Source organism: Macaca fascicularis, chromosome 13 (assembly GCF_037993035.2).
Source record: "Macaca fascicularis isolate 582-1 chromosome 13, T2T-MFA8v1.1".
NCBI lineage: Eukaryota > Metazoa > Chordata > Mammalia > Primates > Cercopithecidae > Macaca > Macaca fascicularis.
Window position 1 is genome coordinate 122,072,303 of NC_088387.1, and position 22,990 is coordinate 122,095,292.

The window sequence follows — 22,990 nt, forward strand, 5'->3', positions numbered from 1 at the left end:
ATTTATATTCTATGTAAATGTTCCAGGTTACAAATACTAAACACGAAGGAAATTGAGTGTCTCAACCAAGACCTTATAATATTGGTCTTGGAAGTAGCATGGAGCAGCTGACGGGAGGCAGCACAGAAATCCCAGAACATGTGCTGCGGTCCAGCAATGGCTACTTAATTTTCTCTGCTACAATGCCTCAAATTCTACAATTGATTGTCATCTTTTGTTGTCATTGTTGTTGTTTTGAGATGGAATTTCACTCTTGTTGCCCAGGCTGGAGTGCAATGATGCCATCTAAGCTCACTGCAACCTCCACCTCCCAGGTTCAGGTGATTCTCCTGTCTCAGCCTCCTGAGTAGCTGGGATTATAGGCATGCACCACCACGCCTGGCTAATTCTGTATTTTTAGTAGAGACGGGGTTTCTCCATGTTGGTCAGGCTGGTCTCGAACTCCCAACCTCAGGTGATCTGCCTGCCTCAGCCTCAAAGTGCTGGGATTACAAGTGAGCCACCATGCCCGGCCAATTGTCATCTTTATATTATCTCATTAAAAGTTGTGTTAAAGTTGACATGTGATCTGAAGGGGAGACTGTATTAAATCACTAATAACTATTAACTTTAGGTCAAAATAGCATATTAATTTCCTTAGAAAGTGAGAATCTGAACCCCAGGATCAGAGTGGAAAGACCTGGATCCTGGCTTCAGTACACCCTGTTGATTACTCACTGTTGAGCTTAAGGAGGACTCTTAATTACAAGTGCAAGAACAGGAAGCAACAGAATTGTGTAAACCTAAATCTACTGTCCGCCTTGTGGTATCAAAACAACTGTGCTATTTATTCAATAGTAGCTTGAATCAAGGCTGTCACTGATGACAACACACAGAATTCACTCACACGCATGTATCGAGGAGCCAAATACTGCACAAGGCACTGGGGGTTCACCAAACTCCCTGCCATTGATTGATGACTTACATTCTAGCAGGGGGTCAGATACTCAGTAAGGAAATGCTACATAGATAATACATAGATGGATGATAGATGACAAAAATCAAGGAAGGGAGGGAGGAGGGAAAGCAAAGTGAGGAAATGTCATGAGCAGTGCCATGAGCCTGATTGATGAATTCATGTGAGCCTATTAGTTCATGGTTTCTATTTGATGGCCAATCTATCTGGACCATAAATGAAACCCAAAGTCCAAATCATATAAAGAGAACCAAGCAACAGAGAAGGATAACATGCAAATTGTAAACGGCACTTTTTTCACTGAGAGGTTAACTTTAGTCCCTGGAGGTCTTTCACCCTGAAGCTTAAAGCTTTGAAATCTAAACCGAACAAAAAGCAGAACACTCCACAAACGAATCTGCAGCCTGTAGCCTTTATCCGATTACACGGCCATTGGTGAGAGGCTGCGCCCTTCCTTCGGCTTTTAGAAGGAGTCCACTGCTCAAACTTAGGGAGAGAATAAGAGGAGTCAACATTGCAAATAAATGGTGACTCTCACAGGCCAGAGCAGGCCAGCTGGGAAGTGGAGGGGTATGTTTTCCCTACGTGGGCTCTGAGAGCTGTCTCTCAGACACACCCTTGGAGGCAAACAGCAGGCTCAGGCTGGGCAGATGTTATCAGGACCCGATAACCTGTTTTCTCAACCTGCTTGGCAAGTCATTTCCACAGTTTAGAAAGGAGGAGTGTCTGCCAAGTGCCCCCAGTCCTCTCATGCCATTTCCCTTCCAGGTGCCTGAGGTGCTAAGGAGAGACAAATGTAGGCATCTGGAGAGGTGGGCAGGCACGACTCAGCCAGGACCAGACTGTTATGGCCAACAGTGGTGTTAGAAATCATGACATTCAACCCTCATCTCCTAGGAGGAACCTAGACCCAAAACTCACACAGCTGCCCAGTGTGCCAAGGCCCAGGAGAGGACCCCTGCCTCTGTGCAGTGTCCATTTAGGGGAGCCCTGCCTTGGGTAGGGCAACATTAGCAGGGTGGCCAGCTTTCCCTATTTGCCCAAAAATTTCTAGTTTTAACACCAAGTCCTGGGAAAACTCTCCTTCCCCAGCTAGCTGGGAAGGCTACACGTTCCTAGAGGAAGGCTTGACCAACAAGCGTCTGGATGGCCTGTTCTTGACTTCACTTTAGTTCCCATTTCCTGGGGAAGCTAATGACAAAACTACTGTGAGCACTTGAGCATCTTCAGTGCTTGGTCTGGCAGTTTTATTCTTGCTCTAAATTAGGGCAGCTTAGAACATTGCCTCCTTGGTGGGGAAGACCATGTGGTCAGGATTGAGGACAGTTAGAAGTTTCTCTGATATGGGCCAGGCGCGGTGGCTCATGCCTGTCATCCCAGCACTTTGGGAGGCTGAGGCGGGTGGATCACCTGAGGTCAGGAGTTTGAGACCAGCCTGGCCAATATGGTGAAACCTCATCTCTACTAAAAATACAAAAATTAACCAGACATGGTGGTGGGCACCTGTAATCCCACCTACTCGGGAGGCTGAGGCAAGAGAATCACTTGAACCCGGGAGGCAGAAGTTGCAGTGAGCTGAGATCACACATTGTACTCCAGCCTGGGCGACAACAGCAAAACTCCGCCTCAAAAAAAAAAAAAGTTTCTCTAACATGAAGTACGTGGATGGAGCCAAGCTTCAGTTCTGCACCTGGGAGGACCTCCCTGGAAGAACCCCGAGAAGAGACTTGTCACACTCCAGAACGGCAGAGGAGAGTGGCCCATGCCAGCAGGGAGCCAGCACACCCTAGGCATGTTTAGTAACAGAAGCTGTACAAGGGCTTTCTGTTGGTTGTTCCATGTAATTCCATGACCACCTGCAAGGATCAGAGGTGTGGAGAAATCCATTACCTGCCTAGGTCAAAGAACTAGTAAGTAGAAGAGTGAGAATGTGAACCTAAATCTGCCTGGCTCCAAAGTCTGCTCTATTCTCTCTCTGTGCTGGTTTATGAGAACAATTTAATGCCAACCAGAATGCTTAAGAAGATGCCATAACTTCTCAAGGGAATAACTGATTCAACAGATCAAAACCCAAACGCATGGATTCTGATACAAAATGCCACTCCAGAATTACCTGAAGTTCCCACGTTACCGGCCACTGAATGACTCAGGTGACATGGAAGTACCTTGATGATAAGAATGCAACCCCAACATCACACACACACACACATTTTAAAGCAGCATGTAAATTTTCGTGTTGCAGGAAAGGCCATCATGGTTCAATTTATGTTGATAATTTTATATAAAATGATATGTGTTTTAAGAATAGTAATAAAGAGAAAATCTGAGGGAAAGCAAACTATTCCAGAGAGCTCAGGGCAGTGCTGGCTAGGGCCACACTGTGGCAACCTGCTGAACTGGCTGGCGGCCCATTTGCTGGGTACAAGTTCCACTACAGAGTTGTAAATTTCAAGTACAACCCCCTTTTGTGTATCATGGAATCCTAAGTTTGGATTCAAAGTCCAAGACCTTTTGGCTCACCTCAGAGACGTCTAGAAGAACTATGATTATTTCAGTTGTGGCTAACATCGATTTTAGGTAAATGGGAAATGACCACAGGTTGTAAAAAGAACAGGAAATCCTTTAAATTTACTTTGAAGTACTGGAAAGTTCAGCACAGCTTAAGTTCTTTGGGTTTCTTTCCAGCAACAGTGGAAGAAAAGGCCAAGACGTGCACATTCCAAATATCTACTTGCAGATTCTTGCATGTGTTCCAAGGCTACACAAACATTATCATTTTACAGGTGAGAAGAGAAACTGAGCCAACTGTCAACAATTTGACCGTGCAGGCAGAGGCAGGAAGGAAGCGTTACTCACCTTTTCCTGGTGGTTGTGGGTTGAGTGAGCAAGTCTAGCTTGAAGGCCACAGGAAGTTGCTGCCTCCCTGCCGGCATTACTCAGCATTACACACCTAATGCTAACCCCTGTCACAGGGTACACCGATGTGGTCACTATGGCCAGTGTTCCTGATGCAGTGTCAGGAACATTGTTAGAGAGCCACAGGTCCTTCTCCAAGGAAGAACATTTTCTAGCAAATATGCATTTGCAACAGAGATTAAACTTGGAACTCTGAAAAGGAGTGTCAGTATCTGTGTACAAAGTACTGTGGGTACACACTGAAGTCGAGGCTCATAGAAGCCAAACATTTTAGGATCATGGAATCATCAAGTAGGTCAGAGTTATATGCTGAGGGACTATTGACCTGGAGCACATTAAATGCCACTCAGTTTTTTCATCCGTTAGAAGGTGGCCATGAAGACTGGAGGATGGAGACGTATTTAAAAGCACTGAGCACAAAGGAGGCACCCAATCCATGGTAGTAATTATTATTCTACCCTTATTAGCCCCCTATGGATTCAATGTATACCATTCACTAGTTTGTTTAAATAATTTGTGAACCAGTTTATATTTTTCAAGTTGCCATATGTTTTAGTCAGGGCTCTCCAGAGAGTTAGAACCAATAGGATATATATCTATATATCTATATCTATATCATCTATATCTATCTATTGAGAGAGCGAGAGAGAGAGAGAGGGAGAGAGAGAGATACATGTGAAGGGATTGATTAGGGGAATTGGCACACTTGCTTGGAGAGGCCAAGGAGTCCCACGACAGGCCATCTGCATGCTGGGGAATCAGGGAAGATGGTAGCATGGCTCGGTCCAAGTCCAAATTCCTCAGATCCAGGGAAGCAGATGGTGTAACTCTCAGTCCAAGGCTGAAGGCCAAAAAGCCTGGGTGGAGGTTGGAGGTCACGGGTCTGGAGCACTGGTGCAAGTCCTGGAATCCAAAAGCCAGAGAGCTTGGAGCTCTGACATCCAAGGGCAGGAAAAGAAAGGTACCCCAACTACAGAAGAGACAATCAGAATTTGTCCTTCATCTGCCTTTTTGTCCCATCCAGCCCCCCAGCCTCCATTGAGGGATGTTAATTTATGGCATTGTAAAATGTACTACTACAGATCATTTCCAGTCGATGTTCAATAAATGCTGGATGAAGACTTCATCTTTACTTCCTCCACATGTCTGTCCCACCCGTGTTCCCATGTTTAGTTAATTGAAGGCAAAGGAGGAACAGTTAAAATAAACATGCAAAGTGGGGAGAGGGCTTTCTTCTTCTTCTAGTTTTATCGGGGAATAATTGACAAATAAAAATCGTGTTTATCCAAGGTTTGCAATGTAATGACTTCATATATGTATACATAGTAAAATAATTACCACAATCAAGTTAATTAACACATCACCTCACATAGTTACTATGTGTGTGTCTGTGTGTGAGAGAGATGCAGATACCTAAGATCTACTGTCTTAGCAAATCTCAAGTAAACAGTGCAGTATTATTAACTACAGTTACCATGCTGTACCATAAATCCCCAGAAGGTATTTGTCTTATAACTGAAACCTCGTATCTTTGGACCAGCATCTAATTTCCCCTCCCCTCCCACTCAGCCCCTGGTAATCACCATTCTACTCTTTGTTTTTATGAGTCTGATTTTTCTAGATTCCACATACAAGTGAGATCATGCAGTATTTGTCTTTCTGTGCCTGGTTTATTTTACTTAACATAATGTTCTCCAAATTCATCCATGTGCCATAAGTGACAAGATTTCCTTCTTCTATTCAGGCTGAATAGTATTTCATTGTGTGATATATATATATATATACACACACACACACACACACACACACACACATTTTTCTTTATCAGCTCATTCATTGATGGACACGGGTAGACTCCATATCTTGCTTATTGTAATACTGCAATGAACATGGGAGTGCAGCTATTTCTTTGGGATCTCGATTTTATTTTTCTGTGGATAAACACCCAGAAATGAGATGTCTCTTCATTACGCTCAGTGAAAGCCCTGAAAAGCCACCACACCCCTAGGTGAAGTCACCGGATTAGTAAAAATAAGCTCTATCTCTCCACCCAAAGTTCTCTTCCCATGCTGTTAGCACTCCTGGTCCTGGTGCCAAGGGTTTTCTGTAGCTCCAGCTTTTGGCATGCTCTATTAGCATTAGAAAATAATTGATCTTTAATCAGGAAAGTCACACTCAGGCAGTTGCAAATCACACACTTTGAACAGGCCTGTAACAAGCCTAGACTAGATCCAAGTAATTAATAAGAGGCAGGTAAAATAATTAAGCAATAAACACAACTGGCAGTGGTAATCCAGAGGATTATTTTTTTCCTGAGGAGGGCGTGTGAAGGTTGAAAACTAGGTAATAAAGGGCCTGAAGACATCAAAGAGTTCAAGTGACCCTGTTATTCCTTCATCTACTGTTTTCCAGCCAAGACCGTGGGGTTAGTGCCTCCCACTTCCATGGGGATAGCCGACTGTGTACAAACAGGTTCTGTGTGGGGGTGGGATTTCAAGGACTCTCAGCACTTTTTGTATATTTGCTACTTTACTGAGTTGGATACAGTCAATAAGGTCTCCATTTGACTTGTATGGGGCTGAGGCACTCTGATATACACAAATACAAGTATAGTACTGGGTATAATGGACCCGACGGCCATTCTGATTTGGTTAAATTCCTGTTGGTAGATGGTTGTAAATAACCACCTGCTCTGGTTTGTGTATGGCTGTTCCAGCAACTTTGGATGGCTGGTCTCCCAGAAGAACACAGCCATTCTTAGAGCATAGGGTGCCCCTGACCTCACTATGTTGGCAGGTGCCAACCTTTGATCCCTACAGCTGTCATTCTTGAGATGGCATCTTCCTTGCAGTCTCACCTTTCCTGGCACCAGACCCAACAGAAGGCAAGGCAACAGGAAGCAGCCCATGGCTCCTTTCGAGCCTGAGGCCCCAGAGCCTGCATCTGGAACCTTCTAACTGCAGAGGCTGTTCCCAGGGGTCTGCATAAGGGATGGCATCTCTCCCCATGGTCTATGTCATGGGCCCCACTGACATAGTCTACAAGGTCTCACCGGCAAGTCTTTAGGCCTGACTCTACATTCAGGAAGTTCCCTATAGACAACACAGCTTCCTGAATGTTGTCTTCTAATCTAGTTTCAAAATATTTTACTTACATATGGCACACAGATATGTAATTACATATGGAGTGCACATTATTTACTTGGGAAACGATTTCACAAGAGAATGCCTGACTGAAATTTACTCATGGAGTAAACCTGTGCACTCTTTCCTCTGAAAAATATTAACATAAGGCCATTTATCAGTTGTTTGTGGTACTCTAAGAAAAGTGGTGAAGACAGAGGCCTAGACCTGTTCTGACTTGGGGTTGCCCAAACCTGCAGGGTGAGTAGCCTCTGATTTGTACCCTTTGGTGGGTGAGGTAAACGTGCACCTGCAGGTCTTATGCTCATTGCATTATCTCCATGTAGCATCACATACGTCTTTAAAGCACTGTGCTCATGGAGATAGTGGTTGGGGGAGGGAACCCCCTGAACCCTCTGTGTGATCCTGTGTGAAGGGCACACCTAAGTTTCAAAGGAGATCCTTTCTTGTCTATGGTGAAACATGACACTCTTGTAACAAAGCCAACAGGAGGGTCTGCTTCCCCACTTCCCAGTCACCTGTCCTGGCTGACTGAAGAGTGCCTTCCGCAAGCACGCAGAATAAGAAGACTGAAGATGACCTTGGAGATCACCTAATTCAGCCCAGCCATGACACACTGACAAAAAAGAAATGTGAACCTTTTCCCATCAGATATCCTCAAGGTGAAGCAGGGCCAGATTTCTCCTTCCAAAAGCACAGCTCAAGGGTCACACTCAATTCCCAAATCCTTCTCTGCCGGGTCCTCCCAACCAGAATCACCACCACAGGCTCCCTGTGTGGTCTGAGGCACAGGGAATCTGGCTGCTTTGGGAGGAAATTAGGTTTATAACCACATGCAAGTGCTGTAAACTCAAGGGATAGGGCCTGTGCCATTACACTGGGAGTGCCCTCACCTTAGCATAAGAGTCAGCCTCAGATGCTTCTGGCTGGCAAAGCCCTCCTCTTATCCTAACTCATAGGTCTTCGTGATGTTTCCTCCTAACTCAGCCCCCAGTCCAGGCAGAACTGGCATTCTATAAACACCTCCCCACACATTCCTGAAGGAAAAAGGACATTATGCATTCTGGGCCATAAGCCACCTTGCATGGCCTTGGGTTAAAAGCTATTCTGGAGGCAACTGATCTGGCCTTGGGTTAAAAGCTATTCTGGAGGCAACTGATCTGGCCTTGGGTTAAAAGCTATTCTCAAGGCAACTGATCTACCATATTGTCAGGGCTTCCTGGGTGCTGGCCACAGAACTCTTCCTATCTCTTTTGCGCCTGCAATCACCTTGTTTTTCTCACTTCTCCCTCCCCCGACTCCATCTTTCTATCCTTCTTTTCATTCTGCTTTGGTCTGTCATAGGTTTAATTTGTATCTGCTCATCCAGACTATTACTTTGCGTTACTTCATAGGAGACACATTCTTGCCTGTGCACTCTTGCAGACTATCAGACAGAGAGAGAGAGAGAAAGAAAGGACAGCAACCAACACTGGCTCTCCCAGCTTTGTAACCCGCCTTCGCCACAGCATTCCATTCACCCACTGGGAGTGGTCAGTGCTGCAGCTTCCTTCTCCTCACAGTGAGGCCATCAGAACATGCCACCCAAAATATGCTGCTTTGATGTGTTGATGATTTTGAGCGAAGGCACTTGAGAAACCGCAGATGCCAGAAGGCCTCTCTGGCTTCCCTCTGTATACCTAAAATTAGGGCGTGGAATCCTTTGAGAAAGGTGCCCCCCTCTTTACCAGAAAGAGGAAACCATTCTCATCACCAGAGATGGGGAGACCTGCTGAGATGTGTCCGTACAGACGGCCCTCCTAAAATGACCCACTTCTTCCACTAGTTTCCTCATGAGTTTTCTGATCACTTTACCACAGGTTGCCCCAGACCAAACTTCTTTTTCCTTTTGTCTTGTGACATGTCTGCAATTCATCATTCCTTGTTAAAGTGGCATATAAGCTCTTCGCCCTATCCGCTTCTTTGAGTCTTCATTTCTTCCTTAAGAATACCTCTGTGTACATGCAAAAATAGTAACATCAAACACAATGTGCATGCTTTTCTTCTGTTAATCTTCTTTATGTCAGTTTAATCCTCAGGTTCAGCCACAGAATCTAAGAGGGTAGAGGAAACATCTTTCCTCCTCCAGCACCCCTGAGACTTACCCACAAACGGTTTTCTAGAGCCATGAGCACTTCACCAAGAGCATTTGCAGTGAACAACACAATATCTCATGGTTCCAGTTGTCATTTAGTTCCTCTTGCTTCAGTAATTTGGGGCATCCCCTACTCACTGTGTCTTTAGGAGTTCCACACCACGCCACGGGGTATCTTTTCCTGGTCCTCATGCATCATTCTCTTCCTTTCACCTTCCTTCCCAGCCCTCTGTTCTTGTACCCCTTCCCTCTTGTGTGCTGCCTCCCACACAAGTTTTTGGTTCTGCAGCAAGAAGAATGAAGGAGACTTCCTCTACTGCTATAGGTCACCACCCCCATTAATTCTGTCTTTTATGATGCCCCATTAAGAGGACACTTTCTGCTGCCCAGTAAATGAAGCTTTCTATTGCCCAATGAATTGTGCCTGACAGCACAATTCACTGCTTCACAATTGATCATTCTTTTTACCCTCGGAGCATCCTTGAAATGATTGACTCAACCATGAGAGAAACACTGTAAATATTCTCAGATACAAACTCACAGTATCAGCTTCACAGAATACCTGTAGATGCAAGTAACTAAAAATCCAGCTCAATTTGAGTTTAATAAGAAGGCAATTTATTGATTCAGGTGGGTAGTTCAGAAGTGGGCCAGGCTTCAGGGTAAACCTGAGCAGAGAAGCTCATGGGTGCTACTCAGGACTCAGTCTCTTCCCAATTTTCTGCTCTGCCTTCAGTGAAGTCAGAATCATTCTGAGTGTGGCAAAATCTCCAGGAACAATTTCTGAGGCTGTATTCTTCATCAAAGAGGGAACATGAACAAGCACACTCTTGTTCCTAACAACCCTAGTACAACTTGTATTTGACTCTAATTGGAACAACTCAGGCCCTTGCCCATCCCCAAGTCCATTAGGGGGCCAAGGGAGTCCTGTGTGGCACCTGGCATGAGCCGCAGTTATGCAACCACCTTGGAACCAGTAACTGTGATATAGGGTGAGACAGTGTTGGTTAGGTTAAGTCAACCAGCACCCACCCCATGTTTCAAACCATGTGACTGAATAATTCAGGGTTCTGTTAGGAAGGAGAAAGGGGGATGCTTCTTGAATAGCACCCAACACTCAACTACAATTTAATTTGACAGGAACCTGGAGGCCTTGCCCATAGAAATCTCTCACAGTTGCTTTGAAAGAAAGCACTCAATACAAAAATGTTATGGCAGCAACGCTGTGGTCTCAAGGGTGCCACGGACTTGGTGTGGAGGGTGGGGAGGGGCTCAGTGTCTTTTGAAGATGAAGCAGAAGAATAGATGGCACTGACTTAGCAGAGTGGAAAATGTTTAACCCCAAGAGATGCCTACAGAGAAAGCTGAGCCGCACCACAGACTCCTAGAAGGGCTTGTGTTAGGGTTCCCAAGTGTCTAGGTAAGCTGAGGAGATGGTGAGGCAGACACAGAGGGTCGGTTCAAAGCACATTGGGAAGACTGTGATCCCAAGACCCCTCAGTCCACACTGGCAGTCAAATGCTCCTCCCTGACACTGGAACAAAAAACAATTTATTTTCTTCAGATTGAAATAGAAGTTTTTTAAGCTCCAGGACACTGGGCAATGCTGCTTATGCAAAGACAGTATTTAGTGAAAGCCAATTTACTGAGCAAGGAGATCTGCAGACTCTTTCTCCCTCTTGGCTCCCAGAATGCTGGGGTCAGGCTTGCAGTCTTACGAGATCGGCGACCTCTTTTTGGAGAGGATCTGCAGATACCAACACTTTCAGGGTTTCCTCAGGTCCAGGAGTGCCAGTCTCCTGTGGACTCTTCCTTTGGGGAAGCAAAGGAAGACTCCGTCTTGCACACAGAATGCATTAATTATATTTTCTTATTTTCTGTTTTCTTGACGCTCTAGCATCTGGTGTTTACTGGGAAAAGATTGCCTTTCCCAGGGCCAGTCAATTAAACTACCAATTCAGAACCCATACTCCTAACCACCTACTTTATATGGCTCTGATACTGTTTCCCTAATCACCCCAGGGCCAGGTACTAGGCAACTAGAGATGGCTCCATGCCCCAGAGCCTGCTGAAGTTATTCACGCTGGCCAGCCTAAGCCTGCCTGCCCTGCCTGCCCTTGCTGTCCCACAGAGAGCACAGCAGAGGATCCTGCCCATGCCTTCCCCTCTCCTGCCTCTGCCTGGGGCTTCCCTGTGCCTCCTATTTCCAGGGATCTGTGAGTATGAACGGGACAGTCACTTCCATGTCTGCAGGTCTTAACATCCCTGGTTAAAACAAATTCTGGGTACATTTTAAAATATAAGGCTTCCAGTGAATTTTTTAAAACCCTTATATGGAAAAGTTTAAACATATATATAAATAAACAATGACTATAACAAACTCCTATATATCTGTAACCCTTCAGAACAATGAGAAACACATGGGCAATTCTGTTCCGTCTATATTCCCAAATAAAATTCATACATTGTGATTAGCTGATGTGTCTTTAAGCCTATAGAATTGATACATTTCCCCTATATCTCCTACATATCATTTTCTTGTAATTTATTTGTTGAAGAAGCTGCGTTGATCTTCCTGATTCATCTTTAGAGTTTAAAATGGAATTTCACAGAAAGAAAAACATAAAAGCAGAAGGAATAAAAATGTCAGAAAAGAAATCAACGGGATTTAAATGGTACAGCTGCTTTGGAAAACAGTCTGGCAGTTCCTCAAAAAGTAAGATACAGAATTACTCTTTGACCCATCAATTCTACTGAAGTCTTCATACTGAAGAGAATTAAAAACATATGTCCACACAAAAACTGATACACAGATGTCCACAGCAGCATTATCCATAATAGCCAAAAGGTAGAAACAACTCAAACGTCCACCAACTGATGAGCGGATAAATAATATGAAGCATTTTCACACAATGGAATATTATTCAGCCTCAAAAAGGAATGGTTGCGAGGGATTGGAGGAGGGGAAAATGGGAAACACAGGGCTTCTTTCTGGGGTGCTGAAAATGTGCTAAAATTAAATAGGGATGAAGTCTGCTACTTCCAGAAAGTGCTAAATTGAACACTTTACATAAGTAAAATGTAGTGTGTGAATTATATCTCAACTTAAAAATCAAGAACATTTTCCAGAAATAAAGTTTATGAATTTTCAGATTTAAAAAATCTATTGAGTTCCCCTCAAAATGAATTTCAAAGTTATTCCACAATAAAGCACAGTATTGTGAAATTTGGTAACATCAGAGATAAAGATCTGAAAAGCTTCCAGAGAGGTGAAAGAAAATGATCACCTACAAAGTATCAAGAACCAAAATGGCAGTGGTTTTTCATTGAAATTGTAGATATAATAAGAAAACAAAATTTGGCCTTCACATTCTGAGAGAAAAATATATATTTTAAACCCAGCTAAACTGCCAACCCAGCGTGAGAATAATGCTCAGGCATTTTGGGACATGCACAGCATCAAAGCTTTACCTTAGGTCAGGAAGCAGTAAAGTGGCAACCTAAGAAATGGGAGAAAGGAATTCCAGGAACAGGTGATCCATGCAGGAGAGAGGAGCAGCATTGCTGAGAGTCAGGGGTGAAGCAATTCAAGCTGGAGACACTGAGACAAACACAGGAGCGCCTGGCATTCTCTGAGAGGCAGTGCAGTGGTTCTCACAACTCAGTAAATGTGGTAATTACCTCTTATCTGGTTACAATGCACCTTCCCAGGCCTGCCAGCAGGGATTCTAAATCCTGCTGCAAATGATATGACAACACTTGTGGTTATAGACATGAGTGTTACAATCACAGATCCAGGTCCAAACCCAAATCCCCTCAGTAATTAACTGTATGCTGTCATTTAATTGCTTAATCTCTCCAGCACGCCACTTCCTCAGGCCAATTCATATGGGAATATAAATTCATTGGAGTGTTACAAAGAGTAGTTTGTACAATGAGCTTGTGACTATGAAATGCTTAGCATGGCATCCAAAAAGTCCTCAGTAAGTGGTGCAACAACAGTTCTCTTATTACAGAAAACACACCTAACCCAGAAAACAGTGTTCATAGGGGATTAAGAGAAGTAAGTACAGTCGGATGAGCAGAGGGCGCCAGCGTTGCGAGGGCCTTTCCTAGGTGAGGCATCCATCACATTTGAAAGTGTGATGCAGGGCCAGAGCTCAACATCAACCAGGACTGGAAGGAATGAAGTAAACAGCTCACACCTGTTCCTTCATGGGTCCATTCCTTTCATTTTCACTTTTGACTCTGATGCAAAATTAGAACTCTTCTCTGCTCAAATTTCACTATTCTTAATAAAGTAAATAAGTAGAATTCAAAAACGTCAACTGTGTAAAATACATGCTCTTGTTATTACAAGGCAAGTGGGAAATATTTAGCATTTGATCATTGCCATCACAATAACACAAATTCTAAAACTTACACTGTTTACAACTGAACCACACCCTCAAATAATAAAAAAAAACGGTCCCTCCCTAACCTCTCTCCTCAGCCGGAGAAGGACTTTGGTCGCCCCAACCTGGGCAGGAGAGCAGGTGGAGGGTGGGAGCCCACAGCTGCAGCGGCAAGAAGCCTGAGGGCTGATGGCTTTGACCAAATAATAGGGAATTGGGTTTAGTTGTTCAAATCATTTTCCAATAACTGATTTATAAAATAGATCAGACTCATTGAAGCAGCCGGGGAATGGGAGCCTGCCCCTCAGTCTCCAGCCTCCTCAAACTACGTGTTTCTCCAGACTAAGCTTGAGCCTCTCAAAGCATGGATTAAAACGCATGGCTCTTCCAGATCTAAAATCTGAGGCTCTACAATTTAAGTCATAGTTAGTCACTTCCATACTTATGATGGTAACATGCTTACATACTCAGTCTATCATTGTTTAATATTTAATGAAAGACACACATTTTGTTTACTTATGATACAGCAGCTAGTCTGCATTCACCTGCGTTGTCTCAGGGTCAGCTCTTTATTTCCCAGAATCCTGTCCCATTTCCTGGAGCCTATTGGCTGGAGGAGAGATCTGGTCAAAAGTTAAAGGTATATTGGCACTTTGGGAGGCCAAGGCGGGTGAATCGCGAGGTCAGGAGATCGAGACCATCCTGGCTAACACGGTGAAACCCCGTCTCTACTAAAAAATACAAAAAAATTAGCCGGGCGTGGTGGTGGGTGCCTGTAGTCCCAGCTACTTGGGAGGCTGAGGCAGGAGAATGGCATGAACCTGGGAGGCGGAGCTTGCAATGAACAGAGATTGTGCCACTGCACTCCAGTCTGGGTGACAGAGTGAGGCTCCATCTCAACAACAACAACAACAACAACAACAACAACAACAAATATGTTGGGTGAAGACTTAGAAACACAGCTTTTCTGACAAAAACAAGCAATGGGGAAAAGATTCCCTATTCAATAAATGGTGCTGGGATAGCTGACTAGCCATGTGCTGAAGATTGAAGCTGGACCTTTTTCTTACACCATGCACAAAAATCAACTCAGGATGGATTAAAGACCAAAACTAAAAGTTTTGGTGTAAAACCCAAAACTGTAAAAACCCTGGAAGACAACCTAGCCAATACCATCCTAGACATAGGAACAGGCAAAGATTTCATGACAAAGACACCAAAAACAATTGCAATGAAAGCAAAAATTGACAAGTGGGATCTAATTAAACTAAAGAGCTTCTGCACAGCAAAAGAAACTATCAACAAAGTAAACAGGCAACTTACAGAATGGGAGAAAATATTTACAAACTATGCATCTGATAAAGGTCTAATATCCAGCATCTATAAGGAACTTAAACAAATTTACAAGAGAAAATCCCATTAAAAAGTGGGCCAAGGACATAAAGAGATACTTCTCGAAAGAAGACAAACATGGTAAACAAGAATATGGAAAAAAGCTCTAGATCACTGATCACTAGAGAAATGCTCATCAAAACCACAGTGAGGCACCATCTCACACCAGTCAGAATGGCTATTACTAAAAAGTTAAAAAATAACAGATGCTGGCAGGGTTACAGGGAAAAGTGAACACTTCTACAATGTTGGTGGGAGTGTAAGTTAGTTCAACCATGGTGGAAAACAGTATGGTGATTCCTCAAAGAGCTAAAAGCAGAACTACCATTTGACCTAGCGATCCCATTACTGGGTATATACCCAGAGGAATATAAATCATTCTACCATGAAGATACATGCATGCATTTGTTCGTTGTAGCACTATGCACAATAGCAAAGCCATAGAATCAACCCAAATGCCCATCAATCACGGACTGGATAAAGAAAATGTGATACATATACACCATAGAATACTATGCAGCCATAAAAAAGAACGAGATTATGTCTTTTGCATTAGTATGAATGAAGCTGAAGGGTATTATCCTTAGCAAAGTAATGCAGGAACAGAAAACCAAACACCGCACAGTCTCACTTATAAGTGGGAGCTAAATGATAAGAACTTGTGAACACAAAGAAGGAAACAACAGACACTGGGGTCTACTTGAGCGGGGAGGGTGGGAGGAGGGCAAGGAGCAGAAAAGATAACTATTGGGTACTGGGCTTAATACCTGGATGATGAAATAACATGTACAACAAACCCCTGTGAGACGTCTTTACCTATGTAACAAACCCTCCCATGTACCCCCAAACCTAAAATAAAAGTTAACTATAAAAGAAACACAGCTTATAATTATTTTCCCTTAAGTACCATAAAGGTCATGGGCCATTTGCCACCTGAACAGTCAGTAACACATGAGTGGAAAGAAACTGAACACCCAGGGACACCAGGGACCATTCACTGTAGAGGAAGGAGGCAGGCATAACTCATAAGGTGAACTTCCTCCAGTCCCAAAGTGGTTCCCTTCTCCTCTTAAATGCAGGTCCCATGGAATTCAGACTAGGAAGTAAAGCAAATGAGAACGGACCACAGGGGAGCAGTTCAAATGTGCAGAAAAGGATAGAGCAGCCCCAATGAGGAAGGAAGGCTGGACAAGAAATGGATTTGCAGGGAAGACAATGTGTACCCATCAGAGCTCTGATTCCTTCACTTCCATACCCTCCCCTGCCCACTAACATTGAAAAAGTATTGATGGCAAGTGTTGGGCTGTAACACATTTCCTTGCTTTATAATCTGGATTTGAGGGGTTAAATTTCAGAGATAATGAAAACATCCCCCTTTAGTTAACTTTTAATTCCATAGTTGTACCTTTTTTTTTTTTAACAGATTTGTGAACATGTAAAACAAAGAAAAGAGCATGGGAGTAATTTATAATCAACAAATATATGTCCACTGAGTAAGTGACACTCACATGGCATATGGCATACAAGCATCCTGAGAGTAGGATCATGGGGCACCTGATGGTGATTGTCCTTAGAGCTCGTAGGGGCCCAGCCTCCTGCTGTCCATGCACAGCTGCATGTACAATCGGTGTCTCCTTAAACTTCATAGCGATGCCACAAGGCAAATCACATTGTCTTCACTTTCTGTGTAAGAAAACTAAGGCTGGATGAGAGTGTGCAGAGTTGGATCATGGATTTGTGTTTGGCTCCTTCTAGTTTCAAAACCTGTGAATATTTTCCTGTCTCTAATGCTAATCTTAGCACTATATTTGGAATAAGCATATAAACATATAACCACAGTCCATTCAGGTAATATGCAATTAAATTATAAATAAATTCTCAGCAAGATTGTGAGTGACTGAATGAACTATATATAAGAATAATGACTGGTTGAAGTGTTATTCATAGGATAAAGTAGAAATCATTTAAATGGCTAACTGTATAAGGACGGTTAAATCAAGCATCCAGGTGTGGAAATAGCTGATTTTCATATATAGTTTATGCCATGTAAAATGTTTATGATCTAACATTGGATGAAAAAACAGAAACAACATTTTATGTACAGTATAATCTAAAATTTCTACATTTCATTAAAAATGCAGGAATATAATTATCAAAATTTGAGTGATTAAATTATGAATAATTTTCTTTCTCTTATAACTCATTTTATATTTACCAAAGATCCTCCAAAGAGATTATACACTTTTTTAATTAGAAAAAAAGTTATTTGTTAAAGAGATCATAAATTACATAATATTTTACAGAAGTTAAAAGCTGAGATGGTGAGGATTTCCAGGGACTCCTGCCACCAGCCACCTTGCCTCATCGTTTACATGGAAATGTTGGGACTGAGGCGGCCTCATGCCTCTCAATTCCCAGCCAACTTTCTCTCTTTCTGGTTCTTAGCAAACCTGTTAAACAGAAAATAATCAGTGAGACAGATAAACTACACCCTAGTGTTTTAACAAGTTACACGTAATTGCTTGCTTACTGTCTACCTCAGAACTTTCTTTTCCTCATAGAGTCAATATAATCATCTATTTTAAATTCAGCTTTTGCCATTTTACAGTCTGAGATGCAGGACTTTGCATAGGGCATGGATGGGTTTCCACAATCCGCACGAGGTTGGAAGGAGAACAGGGCAGGTTCAGCCCCACTTAGTGAGAGTTGTGGTTGGAGTTACTTGGCTGGACCTCACTCCAGAGAGAGGAGACCTTCCTCTGGACCAGGTACCAAGACAGCCCCTAGTTGGAAAATCTTTTCTTCTAAGGTGACATGCAGCCCCCACTAGAGAGGAAAACACCAGAGAGTTTTAAAAAGGAAAAACCAAGGGAAGCTGGGGAGTTTCTTAATAGGGGACACAGCAGAGTCCGCCCAGCTGGGGCGAATCTCTGCAGTTCCCCAATGGGACGGCAGGCGGGAGGAGCAGCATGAGCCATCTGCAGTGACATTGTCTCCTCCGGCAGCAGCTTCCATCCAGAAATCCATCTCAGGGTCTGTCCTCACAGGAACCTGATGCCGGAGCTGTGCGCTGAAAGGATTTGGACACAGGTATTTTGTGGAACTGGGCATTTTCCAGGTCTTGCTGGAGGTCATTGCGTGTGAACTTGATGGAGCTCTTTCTCATGGGCTTTTTTTCTAAGTGTGGGAGAGCATGGCCTGCATGACTGCTGGCTTCCAGCACGTGGCTTGCAAACCCAAGCCAGGGTGTGTAAGTCACTGTAGCCCTTGACAGAATAGCAGGGGATAAAGGTCGTTTTTTAATCTTCTGTTTATTACTCTCAGCCAATTAACTTCTATCTACAGTAGAAAATATTTTGCCAGTTTTTTTTCAAAGTGGAAAAATATTGTGCTCTTAAAAAAGTCATTTAGAAGCACAGACTTCTCAATTTTATTACATTAAAATCACTAAAAGATAGAAAAAAGTGAAATTCACATATCAAAGAAATTATCTTTTGGCAAAATATTCAATTTTGTTTTGAAATGTTTGTGAATATTCCATGCATGTGTCCAGATGCATACAGAGTTTATTCATTCAATTAAGTTAAAAAATTAGATAACATGATAAATTCAAAAAGTAGTGAAGACACATTTTGTTTCTGTCTCTTTAACTGAGAAAACTGGCTGATGCCTCCTGTGTGCGAGCACTGTGTAGCTGATGCAGGTATGGAAACCGAGGTTTTCTTACTTCCTGCCGCTGGCCCCGGCACTGGAGGTTGGTTCTGGGAGGGCAGGGTGTCTGTTTTTATTACCACTCAGCAGTGTCACACAGATACACACAGGTGTGTCTGTCCTATAGTGGATGCTGGCAGGCACTGTTTATTACCACTCAGGAAGAGCCACACAAATACACACGGGTGTGTCTGCCCTCTAGTGGATCCTGGCCACCACTGGGAGCAAATGTGACTGTAAACAAAATTAAAGATTTAAAAAATACCCATTATCTCCAGAAGGGATTTAATTCTAACAGGAGGCTTTTTTGTTTTCTTTTTCAAATGGGCTGATGGGTAAAAATAATACAAGACTGGAGATGTTGGAAAAAAGCACACTGCGTTTGCCTTTCGGCATCTGTGATGACTGAATCCTTCCTCAGCGCTGCCACAGGGAGCACATTCACACTTGTGTCACACAAATACCAGGGTTAGGTCAAAAAACCAAGTGTTACCTGGAGGAAGCCACAAAGGCTATGAGACTAAGCCTCACCTAGAAGACACTTGACAGTTCAGAAGCTGAGATCCTGCAAGGTGTCTCGAAGAGCTCAGCTGTGACCCTGCACTGTATGGAAGGGTGGGCAGTGGGGCCCAGGCAGGTGAAGAGAATTGTCCACTGTTGAGCATCATCAGCCTAAAACCCACATGTAATGCTGTTGCTGCAAAACTACCGACTGTTGAAGACACAAACCACAGAAACAGAATGCCTTTATGGTCTCACTGTGCAACTGATGACTTTTCAGAAGATGAAGATTAAACATATTAATCATAAATTCAAAGTATCAGAAGAAACACTAGGGATTTTTTAACCTCTGCTATCATGACTTTTTTTTTTTTTGCAAGATTCTTGAATTATTGTAAATAAGCTCACAGAGGCCAAAGTGCTCCCCTGAAGTCATCCAGAAAGAGGCAGGCTGCTAATCCCCACGTCTGACACATCTGTGTTTTCTTAGGATAATACAAAAATTAAAGATAAGGGAGAGAGAGAGGGACAGAAAGAGACAGAGAGACAGAGAGAATTGGAGCTAAGAGAAAACACTTTCATGTTTTGACACCCAAAATTCCCAGTGAACATTCCCGTTGCCAGCGGATGAAATCCAAGGCCCTGGCTCCAGGATCCTGCTCTTTCCTTTGTTGATTCCTGTTCAAATTTGGCATAGAAACAATATGGAACTTGTTACACTTCTCTGGGTTAGTCATTATGCTTTTGGCTCATAGGCTCCACTTCCCCAGACATCCCTGTGTCCTAAACTTCAAGTAATTCAGCTTCACCCTTCGGAGAACAGCTCAGCTGTCACTTCTTCTAAGGACCCTCCCAAGCCACCTCTCCAGCAAAAGGGCCCCCACCTTGTTCTTTGCACCTCTGTCCCTCGAGGTGCTGCTGTCGTTTGTGGAGGGTGGGACCCCGGGGACTAGAGCCCCTCTCATGCTGGAGACACTCGGCACTCAGTAAGTGTGTGCTGAGCGGATACAAGTGCAGCAAGCTTGCACAGTCTTACAATGTGTGCTCTCATGTCTGGAATAGAGCCCCATTTTCATTCTTTGTAAAATGAGTAAGTGGGGCTGGGTGACCCATACTCTCTTTTCAACTCAGAAGTCCACTATGAGCCTGACATCAAATAGCTTCCCAGCCAGTGCCAGGCCAGGACCCAGATTGTTCAATGTGCCTGTGTCCCCCACAGCATGGGGAAAGCATGGAGAAATGGGACCAGCTCTGCTGCCTGCTGCCCAGTACCAGCCAGCAACTCCAGGCTCACAAAGCCAAGGCACCTGCAGGAGATCTTGGTTATTTAGTAGCTGTGATTGGGCTGGGAGGGGAGTGTGTTCACTTCTAATTTTCCAGTGACTAGCATGAGACAGTTTGAAATGTGATTTTTTCTCTTGGTCCAAAAAAAAAAAAAAAAAAAGGCTTTTTCACCTTCTCATCCTTGGAGCCATTGGCATTAGCTATGGGCCTGATAGTTTAAGAAAACTTTATTCTCCAAAGTAACATTTTGATAAATAGTGTAATTCTTTATTACAGCAAAACTATTGCTTAAGTGGGCAAAACTCTAGAGGATAGGAAAACACACTCTTGAAAAAAGGTGGTGATGCCCTGAAATTCAGCAAACTGCAGGGGCACATGTTGTTCTATCCCAGGTCAGAGTGTATCAGTCATCACTCAATGCCACTCACAGACCACCAACTTCAGAATATCTAGGTGTAAAGTTCAGTACAATAGTCATAACATAATAATGTAAATAATTTTACATTGTTAATAATTATTTATGTTATACTATTACATAATGTAAACACTATTAAAATATATTTGTTTTCAAATAATGGCCTTGGTTTCTGTGGGCAGTGTCTCCTCATGGAAAGGTAGTGCATTCCTGCTAAATCACGGACAAAACGGGCCCCCAGGAGCTCCAGGCTGCAGCAGCAGCTTCTCATCTATGTCCTTCACTGCATGATGTTGTGGTTGACTTTGAAAGCTCCTTTACGTCTAATTTTATCAACAGAGCTAGTATTTCGTGAGTATCTACTACATGCCAGGTTCCAGAAAGCTAAATGCCTTTTGTTTGTTATTATTCACCAAATACAAATAACAACTCTCTTCTCATTACTCACACAACACAATTTAGCAGAGGGAGATTGAGCGACTTTCCCATGGTCACACAGCTACTAAGAGCAGAGTCGTGTTTAGATTCATGTCTGAATACTGAACACCGAAATGAACCAGAGGAAATATCATATGTTTCAAAAGCCTATGCAAGCCATTTGTTCTTATTTTAAGGAAAATCTTTATGCTAATTTTAAACTTTAAATACTTATGAATGGCAGAGATCTACAGGTTTGATTCTGATGTAAAAGATGATGCTCCCCAGCTGGTTACTGCTACCATCCCACAACCCCGAGCATACTGGACAAACGTCTAAGCCTCGTAGTTAGTGGGGACAATGCTGGTGGAGTCTGAAGTTGTCATGCAGTGACTCATGAAAGCTTAGGCAGATTTGGTGATATATGACACAGAGATGCAAAGAAATGCAGTAGCTGACAGACATAGGATGGCTCTGGGAGATGCAGAAGGAGCATGTCTCCCAAAAAGAGTCAAACAGGCATCCTTAAGGAAGGAGCAAAGGGGCTGAAGAAGGGATTTGTCATGAGAGATGGGACAGGAAGTTCTCGAGAGGCAGAGGGAGAGCATGAGAATGTCAGGAAGGGAGGAGAGATTCTCGCACATCTGGGAAGCTGACAATCCATCAGCATGGCCACGAGGAAAATAATGAGAAACAGAAATAATAGATGAGGCTGGATACAGAAGCAGAGTTCAAGCTGTGTCTATTGTAAAGAGTTGTGATTCTATCCAGATGGCAATAGGTAGCATTCTAAACAGAGATCTTTTAAAACAAGAGTCAGAAAATATTTTCTGCAAAGGGTTAAATGTTAAATATTTTAAGTTTTCCAAGCCATATGGTCTCTATGTTAATGACTCAGCTCTTCCATTGTACCATGAAAACAGCCAGAGATGTCATATAGCACATGTATGTGGCTGTGTCCCAGTACAACTTTACTTACAAACGCAGACTGTGTCAGACATGGCCCATGCATGGTAGTTTGCCACACCCTGTTTTAGGAAGCTCAGGTTTGTGATATGATGGAGAATGCCTATGAGAACTCTTGTTTTAAATGGTAGAGTGAACATACACTGCAATTCTAATCTGCTTGACCCAAGCTCTTGATAGTGAAAGGTAGAAAAGATAGATAGTAAATAGATAGATGATAGGCAGGTAGATAGATGATAGATAAAGAAAATACATAGCTGTTCCAGAAAACAGAAAGGGATAACTTCATGAACCAAAAACAAAGTAATATAATTTAGAAAGGAAGCAGGCTGGAAAACCCACAGTTGCAAAGCGAATAAAATTTCTAATTGCCTCTTGTAGCCCCTTCCTGGAAGTAATCACAGCCGACTTCTTCCTCTGTTTTTTGTTTGTTTATTGTTTGCTTTTCTGTGGGGTTTTGTTGTTGTTGTTTGCTTTTTTTAAAAAATTTACTTTCCCTGCTTTTTTGTCACAGCAGCCTTTGTCACTTCAAACACCGTAAGTGTGTTGATATAAAATTATATCAACCTTTCAATTAAAATGCAGCATGTCTGAAACTTGGTATCTAGAGAGGTGAGATGGACAAAGGAGCCCTTGTTACTCCACCTTTTCTTGCACCAGCCTTCACCTTGCACATGGCAACAGACAATGCACAAAGCCACTTCCTTATGGACTGAAATTCTAATCCTTTTATGACTGGCCTTTCCATCCTTCACCTTCCCC